Source organism: Lissotriton helveticus, chromosome 11 (genome assembly GCF_964261635.1).
Source record: "Lissotriton helveticus chromosome 11, aLisHel1.1, whole genome shotgun sequence".
Taxonomy (NCBI): Eukaryota; Metazoa; Chordata; class Amphibia; order Caudata; family Salamandridae; genus Lissotriton; species Lissotriton helveticus.
Genome location: NC_136072.1, coordinates 144534761 through 144554730, shown reverse-complemented (window position 1 = coordinate 144554730; position 19970 = coordinate 144534761).

The window sequence follows — 19970 nt, the reverse complement described above, 5'->3', positions numbered from 1 at the left end:
GACACTACTGAATTTCTGTGTATCTTAAAAGAACTGACATGGCACCCGAATTTCCTAATGATCACCATGGATGTAACGGCATTATACACTAACATAGATAATGATTTGGGTGTAAATGCATGTAAATACTATCTTCAAGAACGCAACATCCATTACAGAGACCACAACAACATGCTTCTGACCATGATCCAATTAACACTCACAAACAATATTTTTTTCTTCGGGGACACAATATACCGTCAAAAAAATGGAGCAGCGATGGGTTTTTCCTTCAGCCCAAGCTATGCTTGCATGGCTATGGGCTGGTGGGAAGAAACAAAAGCTTGGAACAAGGACAATGAAGAATACACCCAACACATCGTCATATGGAAAAGATTCATTGATGATCTATTCATAGTGTGGAACAACAGTGAGGCTAAATTTCTGGAATACCTTGAGATATTGAACAGCAATACATCATGCTTAAAGTTCACATACTCTATGCATAGATCAAAAGCTACTTTTTTGGACACTGAAGTCTACATAAAAGACAACTGCATTGAAACAACGCTTCACAGGAAAACCACCGCCACAAATGCTGCTCTGGAGGCCACGAGCTTTCATCAACAAACGCTCATAAAAAGCATACCATACGGGGAATTCCTCCGTTTGAGAAGAATTTGTAGTGAGGAGAAAGAATGGAAAGAACAGAGCAAGAAAACCAAAACACGCTTTGAAAAAAGAAAGTACAACAAAAAAATGGTCCAAAAATGTTGGGAGAGAGCAAACCAAAAAACAAGAACTGAGTGTCTACAAAAAATAAACAGAAAAAAAGAAGAAGATGAACCAATCAGATTGATCTTAAATTACAGCCAAGAATCAAAGAAAATCAATCAGATCTTGAAAAAAAACTGGAAAATTCTACAATTAGATCCAGTAATCGGCAAAAAAATGGGTACCCATCCAGTTATCACCTACAGGAGGGCAAGAAATTTACAAGACCAACTGATTCATAGTCACTACAGAAAACCATCTCAAAAACAAATCTGGCTCAAAACCAAGGGTTTTGTAAAATGTTATAATTGCAAAGCTTGCGAAATTGCGAAACCAACGAGAGAAATAACGATGCCAAATAAAAAGACATGGGAGATCAGGGAATGCATCACATGCAACAGCCAATATACAATCTACATGATTGAATGCCCTTGCAAACTTAGGTACATAGGCAGCACAATCTGCAAGCTTAAAAAACTAATTCTGGAACATGCCCGCGCCACGACACACAGAGACAGAAGTAATGCTGTGGCAAAGCATATGGACTCCCACCACAATGGTGATTGGAAACTTTTACGTTTCTGGGGCATAGAAACAATGACTTTGTCGGACAGAGGCGGCCACAATGAAAAACATCTACGGCAAAAAGAGTCAAGACACATCTTGAACTTTAGGACAATGACCCCTTTCGGTCTGAACCAATCGGAAGAACTTTATATACACCTGTAAATATTACTTACAGACTATATTTGTGACCCTTCAAATGGTTCCGATATGCAGCATCATGCCTTGCTTTTAATTTTAAACTTAATTTAATTTTCACATCTTTTTCACAGATTGCAATGCCACACACTGTTCTATAAGGAGTCAATTGTACATACAAGTTAAACACAATCACTACCACCAAAGAATAATAAAAACAAAAACATAAGCATCACATTTACAAACCAAAACCGCATACATATCAGAGCCCACTGGAGGGCGGTAATTGACATCTCAAACACCATCACTCATGTTGTCATCATAAGCACTGGGTTAACAAACAAATTAATTTGTTTGCACACAATTGGGGGTAACAACCTTAACCATAAAGCCCACTGGAGGGCGAAACACAACATAATACAAGGTTGATATGATCCGCATCGCTATTCACTATATGCCAAAATGTGTAAAAAGTTAGAAAAACACTAAAAATGTAATGTATTTTTAACGGACTACATCTCCCACAACCCCTAGAGTAAATGATGGTGACATAATGACCATGTGATGGGTGGCGACGCCACCAGGGGATTGATTGTGTTTCTTCAACACTGAACTAAGTGTATAAGTTGGTGGCTACACTGTTTTTCAAACTAACCGTGACCAAGACAGCGGAGGCTGTCGAAACGCGTTGGTTTTTGTCTTACTTTGACACACATGGATTGAAAATAAAAACGGATTTCATGTAAACCTGGTGAATTTTCTTGGATTTTCGTCGCGACTCCACGACATCCTTGTTGAAGGAATCCTTGGTTTGAATTAATTAGCGGGCGGGCTCGTCCGCAGGAATACCGCGACCACATTTGCAGCGCCGGCTGGGGAGAAAAACGAGCCATCCAGTGTGAATTACTTCATTTCCCCATGGCGCTCACCGGAACAAACTCCAAACGAATGACTTAAGGAAGAGTTACAAGCGGAAGAGTGTGGTGCCGCTCCAGCCACGGGAAACCGAGGTAAGAGTGTGTGCCCCGAGTACGCTTGCAGATTCCTTGTTTCAGAACTGTTTTGAAATTGTTGAATAACAAACAACGTCACCACATTGCAGTGGCAATCCGGTTAGTGGCAATTGTCTTTTACAAGACATTACAGCATAAGCGCTCCAAACGAACTGCGCCAACAGATTATCCTTAAATTAGGGATAGGGCAATGTTTGTGAACAGACTCAGCGCAAATATCTGTTTTTGATCTTCAGTTTAAAAGACAAGAAACTCCAAATACACAAATTCAGGTTTACAATTGTGGATTTTCAAGGGAGCAAACTCTTGGAAACACAGAATTATCCAAAATAAAAAGTGTGTCACAAAATAAGTACAAGATGGAAAAGCGTGATGCTAAAAGGAAGGAACTAATAACAACTATGTTTCAAAGGGGGAACACTGAAAAACCTAAAGAGACCGCCAGAGAACAAGGGAAAAATGACGTTAAAGAGAAACTTAGATCGTGGGAAAAACTGAACAAAAAAGAAATAAATAAATCATGGGAACTTATAACATTACAAAAATACCTGGAAGTGGAAAGAGTCCCCAGGGGACTGCGCAATCTCTTAATGCCCACACAACAAGATATAACAAATGACCTTTTACAAGAGTGGGGAGAACATTCGCTGAATTCATCTTTAGGATCAATTAAAATATTGGTAAAACATATAGAGATTGCCTTGGACAAAGTAAGAGATCAACTCAGTGGCCTAGAAAAAGAGATTGATGGACTAAAATTAAACCCTGAGATGACAAAATTCAAAGAAGATCTGAGCAAACAAATAGAAAAACATGAGGAAGTGGTAAGACAAAGAAAACAATCCAAATTTCTGCGCGACGCTGAAGATTATGAACAAGGGCGAATCTTCACGTTTGCCCGTAAATATGATTCATACAAACAACAACCAATAAATCCCAATATATCCTCCTCGAGTGTTTCATCCTTAGCCTCAATTGAACAAAGTGATGATGAAATCATATTAGACCCACTAAAGAAGGCTTTTTTAGGGGATATGCGCCTCGTTCTCACCCAACGCCAGTGGGAACAACAACAGGGGGCGCAGAGATTCACACAAGGCAGAGGCAGAGGAAGAGGCAGAGGGAGACCATGGCAATCCAAACCTCAAAAAAACCAACAAGGAGGAGCAGAAGGGGAAATAAGTGCAAACACAAAAATAGGCACGGAGACACGAGGGATGAAACAAAAGAAGGGCAAATAGATGAAGAATTGCAAATAATCAATCTCGCCAAAAGAGAAATCACAGAAGCAGAAACATCACTCTTGAAAAAAGGAATTAATTATTGCCCAACTCAAAGAATGGACATGGCACAAACCAGAATAGATATGTACCTTTACATAAGAAAAATAAAATTGGCCAAATTCTTCATGGAAAAAGGAGACAAGCCAACAGTTACAAAAAATCAACCTAAACCAACTTCAACCCTCCTAGTGAAAGAAGCGGATGCATACTTAGCCTTACTTAACATAAATGAGCAGGAAGACACGGAGGTCTCCTTACATGAAGTAATAAAACAACTGGGAGCAGGAACCAGCAAAATGAAGGCCAAATCCAAATTCTATCCTCAACTCACTCCGGGTAATAAAATTGACATGTTCCAGGAAGCAGTGACCCACGACCTATACAAGATCACAAAAACCAAAAGCCGTGATAATCTAACGATCAAAGAAAGAGAAGCCCTAATCTCACTAAAGAAGGATCCAAGCTTCGAAATCAAAACAGCATATAAAGGGGGAAACGTGGTTCTCTGGGACAGGGATTTATACACCACAGAAGCCACAGAACAATTGAGTAAAAATGAATATTATGAAAAATTTAATACAAACCCCCTTTACCAAATTAAAAGAGATCTTGATCACCAATTAAACCGATGGGAAGCAGATGGTTTATTGGACTTTGATGAAAAGAAATATTTAACAGTCGATTTCCCGAAAATGGCAACAATCTACTTCTTGCCCAAAATACATAAAAATCCCACGAAACCACCAGGGAGGCCCATTGTGTCAGCCAAAGGGTCTTTATTTGAGCCTCTAGCCAATTACATCGACCATTACTTAAATCCGTATGTACAACAACTTAAATCGTACATAAAAGACACTACTGAATTTCTGTGTATCTTAAAAGAACTGACATGGCACCCGAATTTCCTAATGATCACCATGGATGTAACGGCATTATACACTAACATAGATAATGATTTGGGTGTAAATGCATGTAAATACTATCTTCAAGAACGCAACATCCATTACAGAGACCACAACAACATGCTTCTGACCATGATCCAATTAACACTCACAAACAATATTTTTTTCTTCGGGGACACAATATACCGTCAAAAAAATGGAGCAGCGATGGGTTTTTCCTTCAGCCCAAGCTATGCTTGCATGGCTATGGGCTGGTGGGAAGAAACAAAAGCTTGGAACAAGGACAATGAAGAATACACCCAACACATCGTCATATGGAAAAGATTCATTGACGATCTATTCATAGTGTGGAACAACAGTGAGGCTAAATTTCTGGAATACCTTGAGATATTGAACAGCAATACATCATGCTTAAAGTTCACATACTCTATGCATAGATCAAAAGCTACTTTTTTGGACACTGAAGTCTACATAAAAGACAACTGCATTGAAACAACGCTTCACAGGAAAACCACCGCCACAAATGCTACTCTGGAGGCCACGAGCTTTCATCAACAATCGCTCATAAAAAGCATACCATACGGGGAATTCCTCCATTTGAGAAGAATTTGTAGTGAGGAGAAAGAATGGAAAGAACAGAGCAAGAAAACCAAAACACGCTTTGAAAAAAGAAAGTACAACAAAAAAATGGTCCAAAAATGTTAGGAGAGAGCAAACCAAAAAACAAGAACTGAGTGTCTACAAAAAATAAACAGAAAAAAAGAAGAAGATGAACCAATCAGATTGATCTTAAATTACAGCCAAGAATCAAAGAAAATCAATCAGATCTTGAAAAAAAACTGGAAAATTCTACAATTAGATCCAGTAATCGGCAAAAAAATGGGTACCCATCCAGTTATCACCTACAGGAGGGCAAGAAATTTACAAGACCAACTGATTCATAGTCACTACAGAAAACCATCTCAAAAACAAATCTGGCTCAAAACCAAGGGTTTTGTAAAATGTTATAATTGCAAAGCTTGCGAAATTGCGAAACCAACGAGAGAAATAACGATGCCAAATAAAAAGACATGGGAGATCAGGGAATGCATCACATGCAACAGCCAATATACAATCTACATGATTGAATGCCCTTGCAAACTTAGGTACATAGGCAGCACAATCTGCGAGCTTAAAAAACGAATTCTGGAACATGCCCGCGCCACGACACACAGAGACAGAAGTAATGCTGTGGCAAAGCATATGGACTCCCACCACAATGGTGATTGGAAACTTTTACGTTTCTGGGGCATAGAAACAATGACTTTGTCGGACAGAGGCGGCCACAATGAAAAACATCTACGGCAAAAAGAGTCAAGACACATCTTGAACTTTAGGACAATGACCCCTTTCGGTCTGAACCAATCGGAAGAACTTTATATACACCTGTAAATATTACTTACAGACTATATTTGTGACCCTTCAAATGGTTCCGATATGCAGCATCATGCCTTGCTTTTAATTTTAAACTTAATTTAATTTTCACATCTTTTTCACAGATTGCAATGCCACACACTGTTCTATAAGGAGTCAATTGTACATACAAGTTAAACACAATCACTACCACCAAAGAATAATAAAAACAAAAACATAAGCATCACATTTACAAACCAAAACCGCATACATATCAGAGCCCACTGGAGGGCGGTAATTGACATCTCAAACACCATCACTCATGTTGTCATCATAAGCACTGGGTTAACAAACAAATTAATTTGTTTGCACACAATTGGGGGTAACAACCTTAACCATAAAGCCCACTGGAGGGCGAAACACAACATAATACAAGGTTGATATGATCCGCATCGCTATTCACTATATGCCAAAATGTGTAAAAAGTTAGAAAAACACTAAAAATGTAATGTATTTTTAACGGACTACATCTCCCACAACCCCTAGAGTAAATGATGGTGACATAATGACCATGTGATGGGTGGCGACGCCACCAGGGGATTGATTGTGTTTCTTCAACACTGAACTAAGTGTATAAGTTGGTGGCTACACTGTTTTTCAAACTAACCGTGACCAAGACAGCGGAGGCTGTCGAAACGCGTTGGTTTTTGTCTTACTTTGACACACATGGATTGAAAATAAAAACGGATTTCATGTAAACCTGGTGAATTTTCTTGGATTTTCGTCGCGACTCCACGACATCCTTGTTGAAGGAATCCTTGGTTTGAATTAATTAGCGGGCGGGCTCGTCCGCAGGAATACCGCGACCACATTTGCAGCGCCGGCTGGGGAGAAAAACGAGCCATCCAGTGTGAAATATATATATATATATATATATATCCAAGACACCGCGTCTTTACTCCATTCGCTCAGGCATTCCCCTAGGCAAGGATACGCAGACACGGACCAATTTCGTGCAAATTATTTACTCAGTACAAGTTAGCGCATGACGTTTCGGCTCTCAGCGAGCCTTGTTCACATGGCAGTGATCCAAATGCAACTCAGTCTTTTTAAAGGGCCCAAAGTTGATTTAAATAACATCACGTGTCAGGGCTAAAAAAGTGTGAAAAGGGAAGAAATACTTGGGGAAAATACATGACGCTCCCTTTGGAGTCCTTAAAAACATTCAGGTTATATATTTAAATGTTTTTGTCACAGTCAAGTATCGGTAAAATACTCATAATTCATTGTGCATTAGGCAGTAGGGGAAAATTTTGTTATCATTTATAGCAATTGATCATTTGTAAAACACCATTTGTAAAATCTCAGTAGAATACATATGCAGTACGAATGATTTGGGCATCTCGGTTACAGTACTTGGAGATATAAAAAAGTGCATGTGCATTTTAATTACTGTGCAAATTACGCAAAAACTGTACTGGTCAAAACTACAGGGAATCAACCGCCTGATTCATGAAGCAAAATTGCGCCCGCAATCGCTGCGAAAATGCAATTGCGGGCGCAATGTCCGTAATCGGCATTCAACACGAAAATAGCGAAATCACAAACACATAATAGCGAAATCGCAATAATATTCGCAGAGAGGAGAGGAGAGCATTAGCGAATCGGAAAAAACCGACAATCCACGGATTCTGAGAAATAAATTGCGAATACGCTAAACAATCGCAATCGGTAATCATGAAAATTCGCAAATAGCGGAAAACCCAAAAATCGCAGTTTGCGCGGCGCAAATTAAGGACAACTCAAAGCAGGTGGTAACCATAAAAGCCATTACAAAATTGCTTTAAAAAAACCGTTGGCCAATCAGTAACAGGTTCAGGCCTGACCAATCACACATAAGGACATAAGAAGGAGGGTTATGCCCAACTGAAAAATAAAATATTTCACTGGTTGAGGACATACAGGCCCATAGCTCAGAATTTGAATGGAGATATAGTGCATGTTAGGCGGATTACTTGGTTGGGTAGTAGACGCAAAGATATCGAAGGGGATCTAGTGGTGGTAAATTTTAGAGATCCCCGGGCAGTAGACTATATTTTAAACTGGCCCACTGGAAGTGGGGGAAATTGTATCACCCCTAGGGCTTTAACCTATTTCTACCCGAGGTCAGTTATGCATCCCCCTAACTGCCGGAAAGAGTTCTATCCTCCAAGGTCTAACCCACAATTATTATATAGTAACATCTATCCTCCATATGGCCAATACCCCTCCAGGCCATTGATCAGTTTGGTTGGGCTACGGTACCCCAGAGATATAACCCAAGCCACAATAGTAGGATGGAGCATTTAAGACCCTTCACCCCCCTTGACACTTGTAACAGGTTTTCGCAGCTCTCTGGCATGGATGACTGCGATTGATGTTCACAGTCTAGGGAGGAGGGATGTGGCCGTCTAGGTCTGGAGTCCCCGCGAGCAGCGGGATTTGATGACATATGCCAGGAGGGTACCCCTGTAGTTCCTAATAAGATTAGCATCTCTTTGAATGCGACCCCCTTGGAAGCTTTGGGTGTGTATAAGACTGCAGGTCGTATCGCATCCCCCAAGCAATCTAGCTTTGTGGGTGACACTTGTATGACCAAGGTGGGAACCGGGGGGGAGCGAGGGGGTGCCCCTAACAGCTCCTAGGGGCCACCGAGTAATACACCTGTTATCATGGAATGTAGCAGGGCTACAAAGGAAGATGGATATTCCTGTATGGCATACATTCATCGAGAAGTTCGATGTCTGTTGTTTCAGGAAACCTGGAGTCTGCTACCAATAAATAAATCGGGTTATACTACTTTTTTTTCCCCAGCAGCAAGTAGAGGGAAGGGCAGACCAGCAGGAGGCCTTACTGTCTGGATAAAAATTGATTTGGACTGGGACATGACTATTCATGACCTTGAGTGTAGTGATATACTGCACCTTTCATCTAGGGGTCATATTGAGGGGAATAGGCTTGATCTGTTCAATGTGTATGCTAGAGGGACTTCGGGGGATAATTCCTCTGCAACTATAATGAGATTAGATTCCGCTTTAGCTAACTGCCCTCCTGCAGCTAAAATTATTGTGGGAGGGGATCTCAATTGTACGTTCGAACCTCTTCTTGGAGATGACCCCCTAGGCACTGAGGAAGAAGACTCCAAATGGTCTATCACACTTTTGTCAGTACCACCCATTCGGAAATGGTCTGCAAGGGCAATTCAAATCAACGCCCTCACCAGGGAACATAAACTAAGAGCTCTTAATGGCAGGACCTTGTCTGATAAGACAGGTGCAATGACCTTTAATAGGCTTACAGGCCCGTCCAGAATAGACTACATCTTAATGGACATCAGTATGTGGTCTGACTTAATCGACATGGTGGTGGTACCTGCTCAGGATAGTGACCATAATCCCCTGTGCAGTAAGTTTAAATGGGGGAAACATAAAGAGAGGGGGGCGAGCGTGCCAATGAAACTAACTAAGGAGATCGTCCCTTACAATAATAATCGTAGATTGAAATGGGATAAGGCTCATTTGAATGAGGACCAATTAGGGATCATTAAATCCTCCGTTGAGGAATTGTACCGGGACTTGGAGATAAGGGTACGGGAGAACGGTAGTGCCCCGAACCCTTCCTTCAGCCTTGAATCTGTTTACAAAGCCACGATAGACCGTGAGTCATTATTTTATCTCTAAAGGGAAAAATTGTAAACTGAACAACACACTGCCCATCTCTAGCAACCCTTGGTACTCGGCCCAATGTAAGGGGAAAATGAAAAATCTGACAGCTGCTTTACTCACAAAGAATCCCGTACTAGTTAGAGTGGCTAGGAAGGATTACTTGAGAGTAATAGCACTGGCCAAACGTGATTGGGAGGAACAGCATTGGAAGGATTTAACAGATGCTGTGAGCATGAGGGATACAATGTTATTTTGGGATATAATTAATAGAGCTAGGCAGGGAAAATCCCAGCCTCTAGCAGCCCATATAACTAGCCAACAATGGTTCAACCATTTCTCAGCTTTATATGGTGGTAGTGATGACACAACCAGCCCCATGGCAGTTAGTGGTGGGGGAGGGGATCCCCCAGGGGAGACTGAGTATCTATTTATGGCCTCAGAAGTAGCAGTGGCTATCAGACACTTGACCCCAAAGAAGGCGGCCGGCCCGGATGGGATCCCAGGGGACCTTTTGATTGCGGAACCTATGGCCTGGGCCAACCTAATTGCCACCATAATGAACCTGATAGTAAGGGGTCACCCCGTGCCAGATTCTTGGAAGGGGGCAGAGGTGGTCACTGTGTACAAGAAGGGGGCAAGAGATGACCCTGCCAATTACAGACCCATTAGTCTGATAGATGTAATTCAGAAAGTGGTTGGCAGGGTCATCATCTCAAGGGTTGGCGATTGGATGGAGGAGGAAAGGATTCTCTCCCACCTCCAGGCCGGATTTCGCCGAAAGGTGTGCACGATGGACCAGGTCTTTCGCTTTTTTGTTATCTATTGGAAGACAGTTACCATCAAAAAGGGCAGCCTTTACATGGCCTTCATAGATCTCAAGACTGCTTTCGACCTGGTCCCTCGCGCTAAACTGTGGGAGATTCTGGAAAGTATGGGTTTCCCCGGTATATTCTTGAGTTTAATTGTAAGGCTCCATGAGGGGAATTATGCGAGCATCAGATGGGGTGCCCAGGGTCAGCTGACAGACAGGGTACCCGTGAGGAGTGGAGTCCGCCAGGGATGTGTCATGGCTCCGACCCTCTTCTCCCTGTTTTTGAATGGAGTGGTGGACCATCTGAGAGGAGAAGAGACGGATGCTCCATCCCTGGCGGGGGAAAAGATCCCGACTCTACTCTTCGCCTATGACACCTTACTGATATCCAAATCCCCGATAGGACTGCAAAATCTCCTACATCGATTTAGCTCCTTTTGTATAGACAGAGGCCTAACCATCAATACCCTGAAAACCAAATTGATGGCTTTTTCCCCTCCAAAAAATTTAAAAATAATTTTATGCTTAATGGGGCTCCCCTGGAGATGGTCGATGCGTTCGACTAATTAGGGGTCCGGATAAATAGCCGAATGAATTGGAAGGACCATCTGGCTAAAATGTTATTGGGCCACAAAAGAGTCTCTGGGGTGACCCTGCGGGAGTACCGGGAATCATTCAGCAAACCAGTGTCACCGGTTATGGCCATTTATGAGGGTCAGATACTCCCGGCTGCATTATATGGCTCCGAACTATGGGGGTTCGAAAATGTCTCTGAGTTAATCTTAGCAGAAAATAAGTTTCTGAGAGATGTGGTGGCTCTCCCTGTTTCCACTCCATTGATCCCCTTGCGGCTGGACCTAGGTAGACGAGCCTTAAGGGACCTAGTGAGGCTGCGCCCACTGCTCTTCTGGGTTCGTTTAAGAAGGACCAAGGAGCTTGTAAAATATGCTGAAGGATTGGATGACCTAATCTCGCTTGATACTGGCAAGAAAATTGGATGGCTGAACAATCTGAGACATTTAGTTTTGCAAATGGATCTGAGAGATGTGTGGGAGTCTCAAATGCCCCCGCCCAAAGCAGTGATTAAGAAGATATATTGGGACTGGGTGCAGGCTGAGGCAACACGCAGCATGGCTGGGGGTTCACTCACTGAGCGCTTTCTTGAGTTCAAGTGGGCTAGAAAACTGGAACCCTTTTTTGATCTTATCACCAAGCTTATAAAGTGGCACGGAAGATCTGGCTGAAACCAGTGTGCAGGGGGTTGAGGCTGAGGTGTCACAGACTGGCCTTACGAGTACTGTCAACAGATTCATCATCTACCACCTTGATCTGCGGGGTGGCAAAGTTTTTGAGCAGTGCCTGGCTTACACGCTCAAGAATATTGAAAATGCATTCTAGGCCACCAATTGACCAGTTTGGAGGTAATTGAAGGCCTTCTATTTAAACGAACTGCTGTGAATGTTCCCTGTGGCCCATATCAACTGTATTGCCTTATGTTGTGTTTACATTTTAATCATGGTTTTTCTGATGATAGTTACTATCTTTTAACTTGGCGAAATGTATTCTTTTAATGTGTGTATAATAATGTAATCTTTTATGGTGAGCAACTTTTTCCTGAATAAAGATATTCAACCACATAAGGACATTCAGCAGCAGCATTAGGAGTTCCACAATGCCAGGAATGTACATGGTGGTCAGGCGGCGAAGGCTACAGCGAGCAGCACGGAGGAGACGCAGGATCCAGGACAGGATATTCCGCCAGCGGGTCACCTTGCTGGGCCAAACCAGAGAGCAGATATATGCAAAATACAGGCTGAATGGGGAAATGATAATCCAGCTAATACAGGACCTTGACCCCCTGATGCAGCACCCAACAAGGCGTACCAATGCAGTGCCTACACATGTGCAGGTATTGTGTAGCCTGCACCTCCTGGCCTCCGGGAGCTTCCAGGGGATAGTAGCGGTTGCTGGGGGGGTCTCCCAGCCCACCATATCACGCTGCCTCAAGAGTTTTGTTGACGCAATGCTTACCCAGCTACACCGACACATCAAATTTCCCACCAGCCAACAGGATTTGGACTTGACCAAGCTACAATTCTACAACGTAGCCCATTTTCCACATGTCCTCGGATGCATAGACTGTACCCACATCGCCATCTGCCCTCCAGCTGCCACGGAGTATATGTTCCGCAATCGGAAGTCCTACCACTCCCTCAACATACAGATGGTCTGCAATGCTAAGACATACATCACTGACATTGTTGCCCAGTACCCAGGGAGTACCCATGACTCCTTCATATTCCAGCACAGCAGCATCCACACACGACTGGCCAGGGGAGACTTTTGGGAAGGACACCTACTTGGTAAGTACACTTTGTCGACAATGTCACATTGCTATGAAGTAGCAGCGCAGCACAGGCACTCACCCTCTGCTCCTCTCATTCAGGTGACAGTGGCTACGCCCTCCGTGAATACCTCCTCACGCCATACCTCAACCCTGCTACACCCCAGCAACGGCGCTACAATGTTGCACACATACGGACAAGGAATTGCATAGAAAGGACATTTGGGCTGCTCAAGAGCAGGTTCCGCATACTGCACAAGACAGGTGGGGCCATGTATTACAGTCCTGCAGTGTGCTGCCGCATTGTGGCTGTCTGCGCAATACTACATAACATTGCAACCAAGCGCCGGATACCTGTCGACATCTCTGGCAGTGAATCTGAAGGGGACGACCGGCCACCTGCACATGCGCACCATGCACGCGGGGAGAACCCAGCTGAAGGCCACAGACGTCGCAACCACATCACAGTGAACAGTTTCTAGTGCACCCTCTTCCCTCACCCCACAAATCACAAATGCATGCAAAATGTAATAAAGACACAACGCCAATGTGTGCTGCAAAAACATATATTATTGTTTCTTTCACAATAATGGTACCACTTTGAATAACGTCATTGCGAACAGTATTACTGCATACTGCTGTGTGAAAGGACAGGGCAGGCTTATACTCAGCCTGTGCCTGTAATAGTCATATGTTGTCAATTGCGCCTCCTGCGCGTACCACCCAAGCGCCTATGAGGCTCATCCTCTTCCAAGGCACGTGTTCCTGCCGTTGGCCTGGTGCTGCGCCTGAGTGACCCTACTTGTGTGGCTGAGTGGCTGCTCATGCTCGATGTCCCCTCACTGACATCATCACCCCCAACAGTGGTAGGTAGAGCAGGAGGGTGTAGTGCTGTCACCGCCGTGGTCAGGTGCTCCAGGACCCTGGTCATATCCTCACAGCACTGGATGAGTTGGTGCTGCTGTGCAAGGGACCGCCGCGACAACTGTGATGTGGCATTGGCTGCAACATAATTTGACCTGGTGTAGGCCGCCAGCCGGGTCAAAATCTGATGGTGGCGCCGGTGTGCTGCTTTGCGCTGAGTTGTCATCGCTGCAGTGTTGGCCTCCATGGCTGCAGTCATGCGGGCCATTCCCTCCCCCACACCTGCCATGGCCGCCGTCATGCGGTCCATGCGGTCCCCCACTCCGGCCACATTGCGCCCAATGTTGTACAGCTGTAGCTGTATGGCACCTTGCTGCCGTGCCTGCCGCTGATGAATACGCAGCATGCGTCTTTCGACGCTCATTCGCGCCAGCCGCTGTCCATTGCCCCTCCTGCTGATTGCTGCATTGGTGTGCTGGCGAGACCTGCCAGGCCTGTTCTGCTGGCCTGAGACAGTGGCTGGCCGCTGTGTTGCCGCTGTTGCGGGCCCTGATGTAGTCGCAGCAGCTGCTGGTGGTGTCACAGCAGGCGTTGCTGGTGCGGCAGGGACTGGAGGCACACTAGTCGTGGGCCTGGCTGCGGCTGCAGTTGGTTTGGCAGGGACTGGGGGCACACTAGTCGTGGGCCTGGCTGCGGCTGCAGTTGGTGCGGCAGGGACTGGGGGCACACTAGTCGTGGGCCTGGCTGCGGCTGCAGTTGGTGCGGCTGAGGCTGGGGGCACACTAGTCGTGGGCCTGGCTGCGGCTGCAGTTGGTGCGGCTGAGGCTGGGGGCACACTAGTCGTGGGCCTGGCTGCTGGTGTTGTTGCTGCGGCAGGGGCTGGTGCCTGTGTTTGTGGCGGCACCTCCTCATCATCATGGCCCTCCTCATCAATTAGCAGCCTTTCGCTGTCGCTGCTTTCAGCTCCACCTGTGAGGGTAAGTGGACGATCATTAGTTGCATGTATCTGTCAGACGTGCAGTTGCTACATGCATGCTGGGTGACATTCCCTGACTGGCTATGGCTTTGCGTACTTTGGAACCTGCCTGGCTGCATTGTCGTACTACTACATTGTGGCCACACTACATGTCCCACAATGCTTCAGGGCATTACCTGATGTGCAACAATGGCATGACTATGGAAGATTATGGGAGCCTATATGGTCATGGACATTCATAGGGGACAGGGTCGCAGGCGCATGCCACTTACCTTGGGTGTCTTGGGTGGGGCGGGATGAGTCCAGACGCGTGAATCCAATGCACGCCTCCCTCTCAAGCGTGTCTTCCACTTGGTCCTCCAAGGCTGTGTTTGGAGGGACTGTAGGTCCTCCCCCTCCAGTGCCCGATGCCTCTCCAAGGCGCTCCGCCACCTTCTCTTTGGCACGACCTCGGAGGTCGTACCATCTTTTTTTCAGTTCGTCCAGTGACCTATCGGCCACACCCACGGAGTTGACGGTGGACGCTATTCCCTGCCAGATCCTCCTTTTTTCCTGCTCCGGTACCCTCCTGGAGTCCTTGCCAAAGAGTTTGGAGTGGTTGGCCACCACCCCTTCTATCAGATGCTCCAGCTCCTGTTCTGAGAATTTCAGCTTCCTCTTCCGCCCTGTGGTGTTGCAGGGGCCAGGAACAGCTTCCTCAGACATGGCAGCACTGTTGTTGCAGAGTAGGAATCAAAAATGGGATAGCAGGAGCTCTCACAGTTGCTGACTCGAGGTCTGCCTCACTGTGGTGAATGGGGATGGGAACTGGCTGCTTCCTGGTTGTGATGTCATCACTGTGCTCGAAATGCGACTTTCCATTTTCCCGATCTCGCGATTTTGCGATCTCGCAATTAGCGATATCGCTATTTGCTATTTCGCAATCCCGACGCAAGTAGCCGGAAATAGCGATTTTTCTGCGATTATCGTTAATCGCAAACGGAATTTGCGCCTGCGTGCGAATCGCTTTTTATTATCGCTAATCTTCATGAATTCCGATTTGCGCTTTCTCTATAGCGATTCGCAATTTTTCGCTATTTGAGAATCGCTAATCCCGTTTTTCATGAATCAGGCTGCAAGTTCCCAGTAGTTATGTGGAAAATGCATTTATGTGCAAATATCAGCAATAAGGTGCAATAATGCTTTCGAAACCAGAAAGGCCCTGTAATCTTCTCATCGTATCTGTAATAAATAATTTTAAAATCATTATTTATCCGTGCGTTGTTCTACTATATCTCTGTGTTATAATACACATAACTCCCCCTACTTGCACCTTCATCCCGAATGTTATCTTCCATTTGGCGCCATGTCCGCCCTCAACTTCTCCCCAATTGTGCTCATACAAATCAATAACATTAGTGTGTGCTTGGCTAGTAACATTTTTTAAAAAATATCGACTATTAGGGTATTAGGGTCCATCTAGTCTAAATTAACCATGTTATGCCCTTGGTGTGTGTTATAAAATTAAATCAAATCAAATAGTAGCGGTTGCAACAATGTAATTCAGAGATTGCTGCAAAGATCCCATAATTTGTTGTAGTTCGTTTCATGTATGCATACCTAATGATGGCAACCCAATATTCAGTCCCCACTCCCGAAACAAAGATGAAGGAGAAAAGAAGAGAATGGAAACGCAAAAAGCAAGGCTGCCTATTGTCGAGCCTGTGTGTAACCCTTTAGGGTAAACAGGTGTACATATCTTCTGTCACATTTAAACCCACTGGGGCCTTGGTGTCGAGCAACAGGATATAGTGAGTCTCCAGCCTTCTCAATTTGATCTCCCTGTCTCCGCCCCTCCTGCTAGCCTTAATCGCATCTATCACAAAATATCTAAGCGATGAATTGTCACCTTGATGGTGATCGCAATAATGCCTTGCAACTGGGTAGGTATTATCCCCATTAGCGATAGCTCTAAGGTGCTGGAGGATGCGTTGGTGTACCGGGAGTTTCGTACTGCCCACATATTTCAGTAGGCAGGGGCATTGGAGAATATAAATGGCATACTCCGTTTTGCAGGTCAAAATCTGCGATATTGGATGCTGCCTATCACTGAATCCATCCGGATACGTTTTGATGTTGATGCCATGCTGGCAAGCCTTGCAGGTCCTGCATTTATAAAAACCTTTATTAGTCTGCCACCAGGCTGACTTCAGTATAGGTTCAGGGTTAGTGTCAACAATCTGGTCTTTAAGGGACGGTGCCCTACTGTAAGTTATAGATGCCCTGTTAGGAAGAGTGCTACCTATGATATGGTCACTTCTTACTATGGGCCAATATTTGTTAACCAATTTGTAAATCTCCCGGTGTTGGTTACTAAACCCTGTGATAATTCTGAAAACACCTGACCCAGTTGCTTTGTTGTTGCTCGTGTTGGAGTCAGTGTCCACTTCCTGTTGCTTCTTTTTGGTCAATAGGGCTTCCCTGGTTACCATCATAGATCTATTTTTGGCCTGTTCGATAGTTTGTAGGGAATAGCCTCTTTCAAGGAAACACTCTGTGCTTTCCCTCTGAGCCCTCTCTAAGTCAGTGGGATTACTACAGATGCGTCTCATCCTCAGCATCTCCCCGTAGGGGATGCTGGAAATGAGATGCATCGGATGTGCACTTGCAGCATGCAATATGCTGTTCCCGGCCGTTGGTTTGCGATGAATTCTGGACTCTAATTTCCCATCGGTAATGTACAATTCTGTATCCAAAAAAGGGACTGCATGTTGACTTAGGGTCGCTGTGAATCTAAGGTTTAGGTTATTCAGATTGATCTCCTCACTAAATGCCTTTGCTTCCAATTCACTGCCCCTGCATATCACTAGTAAATTGTCTATAAAACGATACCATGCTGTCACATGAGTCTCCAATATATGTTTGTGTTCCCTCCTGAGGACCAGTTCCTCCCAAGCTCCCATGTGTAAGCAAGCAAAGCTCGGGGAGAAACTGGCCCCCATTGCAACCCCTTGTCGTTGGCGGTATATGAGATTGCTAAACATAAAGGTATTGTTAGTCAGGCAAAATTCCAACATAGTCAGCAGCATGCAATTATGATCATTAAACATTGGGTCACGCTTTAGTAAATAATGTCTGACCGCTGCTAAACTATGTTCATGTGCAATGCTGGTGTACAAGGACGTTACATCCAGCGCAATAAGCCAATCCCCAGGTGCCACCTCCACGTTCCTGATTTTCGAAAAAAAGTCACTAGTGTCTTGTACAAATGAATCAAGCTTCCTCACATATCCCTGCAGGAAGTAATCTATATATACCGAAGTGTGTTCTAAAAGGCTCCCCCTTGCTGAGATAATTGGTCTGCTCGGCGGATGTATGGGGTCCTTATGTACCTTAGGTATAAAGTACATTGTTGGGGTAACTGGGTGATCTACTTTCAGGTATTTATATTCTGCATCCATGATGAGTTTAGCTGCTTTCCAATTTAATAATTTTCGATGGAATTCTATTTTCGTAGCTGCCATCACCTGGGCATTGATGCGCTCGTAGCAGTTTCTGTCATTTAGCTGTGAAAAGGCTTCTTTTTCATATTCTGATTTTGTCAAAAGCACAATATTCCCGCCTTCATCAGTTCCTCTTACCACAATGTCACGTTCCTTAGTTAGTCTTTTCACAAGGGCATAATATCGTTGTGATGTTTCAACATATTTCCTCTTACTGTTCACCGTATTTCTATGTAGTTCCTTTAATTGCCCGACTACACACTCGTGAAATATGTCTATGGCATCACGTGGGAGCACCGGGGTGAACGTCGATGGTTGTCTGAACAATGTTTCAGTGGTGACTCTATTGCCCATTTCGTCAATGTCTCGTGATTTGTTTATTTCCTGCTGTACCCTGTCATATCCTGCTCCCTTAGTTTCCTATAATTCAGTTATAATTTTAGTTCCTTGTGATGCCTCACTCATCGGGTCCGTTTGTTCCGTCAGGGGTTGTGTTTTATCTTTTTGTTTGGCTTTTAGAGAGTACAATTTGCGAAGTTTTAACCTTCTCACTGCCTTATAAATTTCACATCTCGTAGCAGTGTAGTTGAAGTTACTGCGTGGGGCATAAATTAATCCCAAACTCAATATTTCTTCCTCTTTGGTAGACAGCTTAAATTCTGTCAAATTAATCACAGTTTGACTCGTGCTCTCATTTAGTTTTGTTGGGGGGCAGCTCCCTGTCCCATCCCTCTTCTTTTTTTCTGATAATTTCCCCTGGATCGCCCTGAGCCTCTGGCGCCTCCTGTAATTTGCCCTCCGCTTGTGTGACTTTGCGGAATGCTGGGTCGCAGAGTTTTGAGCCGTTCCTGGCATAAAAAAACTATTTATTCGCCCAGAGATGGTTTTAGTATTCCTATATATATATATATATATATATATATATATATATATATATATATATATATATATATATATTACGCTCCATGGGGTTGTCCAAGTAGCGGGTAGCACCCGAGCCTGCGTGCGCCTTCCCCAAAGCATTAGTTGGTATGGGCAGTTGCGTGTTTGAAATAGGCCCGACGCGTTTCGGAAATTTATTTTCCTCATCAGGGGCCAGCAGTAAAGTGCACGACGTCTACCATCTCCCTGTATGAAAACACATATTGTGCTTGTGGGAGATGTAGTCCATATATCCTGGATGGATGCACTCTCAAATTACTGCTCGTTCCAGGGCTCTACCATGAGCCCCACACATCACTCCTGTCCTCATCCATCACGCAGCTCCACATACGAGACTCCTTGGATAGCGAGTCTCGTGGCCCCCGTTTCTTTGGGGTGGTGCAACCCAGCGGCAGGACCGCCGCTAATGTATTACGCTCCATGGGGTTGTCCAAGTAGCGGGTAGCACCCGAGCCTGCGTGCGCCTTCCCCAAAGAGTTAGTTGGTATGGGCAGTTGCGTGTTTGAAATAGGCCCGACGCGTTTCGGAAATTTATTTTCCTCATCAGGGGCCAGCAGTAAAGTGCACGACGTCTACCATCTCCCTGTATGAAAACACATATTGCGCTTGTGGGAGATGTAGTCCATATATCCTGGATGGATGCACTCTCAAATTACTGCTCGTTCCAAGGCTCTACCATGAGCCCCAAACATCACTCCTGTCCTCATCCATCGCGCAGCTCCACATACGAGACTCCTTGGATAGCGAGTCTCGTGGCCCCCGTTTCTTTGGGGTGGTGCAACCCAGCGGCAGGACCGCCGCT